Source organism: Colius striatus, chromosome 2 (assembly GCF_028858725.1).
Source record: "Colius striatus isolate bColStr4 chromosome 2, bColStr4.1.hap1, whole genome shotgun sequence".
In the NCBI taxonomy this organism is placed as follows: domain Eukaryota; kingdom Metazoa; phylum Chordata; class Aves; order Coliiformes; family Coliidae; genus Colius; species Colius striatus.
In genome coordinates, this window is record NC_084760.1 from 10,078,984 (window position 1) to 10,084,048 (window position 5,065).

At 39.2% G+C, this 5,065-nt stretch overlaps 2 non-coding genes across 2 annotated transcripts; both read left to right on the forward strand.

Moving 5' to 3' along the window:
- Positions 1 to 1,964: 1,964 nt before the first annotated feature.
- On the forward strand, positions 1,965 to 2,031 carry LOC133625043 (small nucleolar RNA SNORD50). Its single transcript, XR_009818341.1, has one exon. It is a non-coding gene; the product is annotated as a small nucleolar RNA SNORD50 (small nucleolar RNA).
- A 1,864-nt stretch (positions 2,032 to 3,895) lies between these two features.
- On the forward strand, positions 3,896 to 3,966 carry LOC133625042 (small nucleolar RNA SNORD50). The gene has a single exon (XR_009818340.1). It is a non-coding gene; the product is annotated as a small nucleolar RNA SNORD50 (small nucleolar RNA).
- Positions 3,967 to 5,065: the final 1,099 nt, after the last annotated feature.

Here is a 5,065-nt window from a genome sequence, read left to right on the forward strand (position 1 = left end):
CTCTTGGACCCCTGAGGACCACTAAAAGGAGGAGTGACTTAAAAGTGGCTGCATTTCTTGCTGCTTTCTGAAAGGCCTCTTGCAAACTTCTGTACTTAACATACTGCTTCTGAGACTTGAGAGGTTGTTGGTGATTAATGCCTCATAATGAATGTGACTTAGTGACCTGGTAATGAGAGTCTGCTGATTGCAAGTGTTAAGCTTGTTTACTGCTTGTTTTTAGGTATGATGGAGAGGAAGTTTCCTGTGGTGTCTGATGCATTGTACAGAAGCATTAAGGTAAAGGCTCTGGAATTTCAAATCTTGTTGTTGTAGAAGTAACACTACATTCCTGCTGTTGATCATGATAATAAATGCATCTGTTTCTTTCTTGGTTTCCATGCTTTTGTCTGTCAAAAGTATGGAATATGTTAAAATGCCAACAGGACCATCTTTGTGTGACTACTGAATGGGACAAAAAGGGAGCAGTTACAGTATGTTGCATTTTCATAATTGCTGTCAAACTAATGAGGAATTAGATGATGGTTATATTTGCTCTTCACTGAATTAAGATCATCCCTTAGGTCAGTTGTTCATAGTTTCATTTCTTTTGCTTTTACATTTAAATAGGCTTGAAGACTCATGTGATAAATCACTGGGTTAACTTGAGCTAAAGTGTACTGATCTTGGAGATAGTGAGTCAGGTGTCTAGCCTTGGGTCTGTATTGGAGTTAATGTGAATCTACATACATGACTATATTTGAACATAATTATTGAGGTAAAGATCCTCAAACTACAAACACAGTATTGTACTGCATTATGAATAAATGCATGGCCACTCATAAATTTTTTTTGAAGTGGAAGCTTGAATGTCTTGGTTCTTTGAGGAACATAATAGTTGTAAAAGGGCTCAAAACCAATTAAGGGTGACTCTTTTTCCTTTCAACTTGTGAAGTATTGAAGACTGTTCTAGACAATATTGCATTGCTGTATGAAGCGAATTTTCAGTGCTTGGTAATTGTTTCCGACATAGTAGCGTGAAAGATGATGCTAGACCACAGCAAGAGACATTTTCTACTTTAAAAGATAATTTTTGTTTCACTTCAATTTCAGCCTTTCATGGAAGCTTCATCAGATGTAGAAGAATACTTGGTACACACAAGTGGATTTTCCTGAAAGCTAGGTATGCTGTGAATGATCAGTAGGAATAAATTAATATGATAAATTGGAAAAATATATATATTATTGGATTGGTGGCTGTGTTATTAGCTTCTAAATTGAGATGATACTGTATTTCAGGCATATTTGACACAGTCCAGAACTGTATAGGCTGAGGAGTTGTTGAACACTGTTTGGGTCACTTGGAGGAGCTGTTAAAATATGACTGTCAGAAGAGTTGATACTAAACGTGACAGCTCACCTCAAGATGATTTTAATTGTGAATTTGCACTTTATCAGGAGATTAGTGTAAGAAAGTGTTTAGGTCAAGGAAACAAAGGGGAAATCTAGAGGCTTGTTAATGTGGACAAATGTGCTTTTGAAAAGAGTATTATTGATATCTTTCACTGTTTGGAAATGCTAAGAAGTAACTCCAAGATCTGTATTCAGTTTAGTTTGACTGAAAACACTTAGAACTAGTGCTTGGGAAGAAGGGGAATCCACAAGAGTAAAACCTGGTTGTTCCTAATGCATTGTGTGCTGTATTATGCGTGAGCATGTTGTAATTGATTGTTTTACTCGAACTTCTAGACTGACACGAACAGTTTCTAATAAAGGGAACGTCAGATGTCCTGTTGAAAGATTTCCTGCCAACTGTAACAGGACAGATAAAGGTAGGTACTTAATAAGCATCTGAATTTTTTTTGTGAATGTCATGTATTCCCATTTCAGTACATCTGCATATGAAAGACACAAAGCTCATTTACGGAATATATGAATGTGTGAATTGTGTTCATGTTCCCAGTCTCACTGATAGTTAAGTGGTGAATCATGATGAAACTGCCAAACCTGATATGTTGATGAGAAACTTCATACGGATCTGGCTACTGAGATGAAACCACTTAAATAATTGTTCCAAAAGTCACGTAATCTTTCAGTCACTACTCTAGTTGGTGTTAGGTTTATTGCTGTTCCCATGTACAAGCTAGATGCCAACATGCTCCAGATTGTGAATAAGGATGTTATTTAAGCTCACCTCAGGTCCATGGTGACATGGATATGTGCTGTTGCAAAAGCTCTAGCATGTTTAAAGGGCAGAGAGGGAGGGAAGTGTTAGACCTCTGTAATTTGAGGTATCCTGTCTTAAGAGTGGGTATATAATAAGCACTAGCCAGGTACTAAAAGTGCCCTGGTAAGGATTTGTTGCTAGTCTTTGAAAGCTAGCAATGAGCTTTGCTACCCTCTTAGGGGCTGTTAATTTGGGGTATACTCAGAGGGGAGCATTTAAAAAAAAAAGTAATTATTGAAGGTGAAATTTGGTGATGAATTGTAATGAGTTCTAATGATAATAAAGCTGTTTTGGCTCCAGAGCTAAACTGACCCAGAAGGGCTAGTCAAACATACTTGCAGCAGGCAAAAAGCGTGCTTCTGAATGCTTACTGTGCATCATTGGTAGTGGTACTTATATAAGTTCACTTATTTGTAAATATCTGCAGGTTGATTTTATTTTAAGAAGCCAAAATCTAAAGAGTGAGGATAAATTCTAATTTCCCTGTCTTGCTAGAACACTTACAATTTTATTCCACTTACTAAAAAAAGGTACCTTTAAATACCTTGCTAAATACAAAGGGTTTCTTTTGAAGAACAGGCTTTTTGTCTCAGCATGAGAACTTGAAACCTGTGAGTGAAACTTGTTGTGCAGAAGTGCTACCTATAAAATCCTGTGTGGTTTAGGCAATATTATAAGTAGGAGGTGGAGTAACTTAATGTGGCTGATAGAGAAAGAAGCTGGAAGTAGCAAGCCTTGTTAGTGTCAACTAATGAGTGTGTTTCATATCTTTGCAGGGATGTTTGAAGGCTGCTTCTTTATTGAAGGTATGAATTCAATAAATGTTATGATTGATTTTAATTTGGTGTGGGAGTCATACATAAAACTGTTGTTATGTCTGATCAGTGAAGAAGTTATCCCAAACCTGATTCATTGTGAACACATGTGAATCTGACTGCTGAGCTGCCAGTTCTAATTTAGAGGTAGTCTTAATTTTCCTGTTGCTTGCAGGACAGTTGTAAGTGGCAGAATGTGGTCTGGATGCAGGTTTTTTTATGTAATCTTTGTTGCTTGGTGGATTTTAGTTTCTGGAATATTTAATATTTTGAATGAAACTGAGAACCAGATATTAGCTGATTTTCAGCTCTTCAATTCTGATAGAGGACAGGAAATTATAGTTGCTTGGTTAGTTGACTTGTAGTATGCAGCCAAGGTTAGCAATACCTGGGCAAGAGTAGAGAGACCAAATAGATAGATGGCAAATTGTACTTTGGGTGATGGAAGACGTTTTTTTTTTCTGGACTACTAAATGGTTTTTAACAGGAAAATGACCAGAAGTGTAGCAATAAATGCTTGTAGCTCATTCAGATTTGTAATTGAAAATATTTCAAACGTTTTCTCATTTTAAGTCTAAAGTTTACTTACGCTTTGGGAATCTTTTGTATTATGACAGCTGATAAATTTAATACAGTAGTTAATCAATGGATATGGTAAGCTGGTATAGTAATTAATTCTGTACCTTGTTGGAATTCAGGAACACTGTTCCCCAAGGCACAGTGTGTGCTGATAGTTGAGCGTAACCTTGGCAAGCTTTCAGACCTACATGCAAAGTCTTAAATGACTGTACATTAACTTTTGTATTGCAACCAGAAGCCCTATAGAACAGTAAATTTCCTTTTGAGTTTTACATTTCCTGTATTGCTTTTGTCTCATCTGTGATGATCCTATCCCGAACCTGAATTCCATGTTGAAAAACTTAATACGGATCCGGAATCTGAGATGAGAGCAAAGGATTTCAAAAGTACTGTGATGTCTACAGGGGTTTAGATTGGTTTTTCCAGAAAAGGTAACACCTTACTGTATAACAAAGTGTTGTATGCTTACTTCTAAAATGAACTTTCTCCCTGAAATGAACCATTTTACTTACACTGTATTCTCTTTTTCCAGTGACAAGTTGGAACACCATTTGTCCGTACTGCCTGACAAATGTGGATGACCTGTAACTGGAAGCGTAACACCCGAAGAGTTTTTGTGGCTTGGAGTGGGATGCCATGCTTTTAAAAAGCCTGCTGAAACAGCTGCTGCAGTTTTGTTTAGCAGATACTAAGAAGTGTTTAGATTCAGTACATGGAAGAAATCCCTGAGAGTATTTTTCTTCCCCTTTAAAATACTAAGAGTTTACAGAGAAAAAGGTTTGATTTATTAAAGGAACAATACAAGCAGGAAGATGAGAAATAAAACTGATTCTTAAAACCACTTCCCCCCAACCCTCCTTCTTCCAGGGACTCTCCTTTCCCCACAGCAGTGCTGGGGATGTGGGTTGTGGTCAGTTCATTACAGATGGTCTTTGCTGTTGCTTCTTAGGGGGAGGCCTCCTCACACTTCCCACTGCTACACTGTGGGGCCCCTCCCACAGGAGACAGTCCCTCACCAACTTTTCCAGCGTGGGTCCTTCCCATGGGCTGCAGCTCCTCACACCTTGCTCCATTGTGGGTCACTCACCTGGAAAATAGTCCTTCAGGCACTGACTGCTCCAGCTTGAGTCTCTCACGGGGTCACAAGTCCTGACAGCAAACCTGCTCTGGCCTCGCTCCTCTCTCCCCATGGACTCCAAGGTCCTGCCAGGAACTTGCTCCAGGGTGAGCTTCCCGGCTCCTCCACAGGCTGTGAGTGGGTCCCTGCTCCCTGGTGGCCTCCATGGGCTGCAGGGACACAGTTTCCTCACCACAGGGCACAGGGGAGTCTTTCTTTCAGGGCCTAAGCACCCTCCTCCCTCTCCTCCACTGACCTTGGTGTCTGCAGAGATGGTTTCACATTCTCGCTCCATGTTGCTGCTGCACTTTAGCAACTGCTCAGCAACTTCTCAAATACATTATTGGC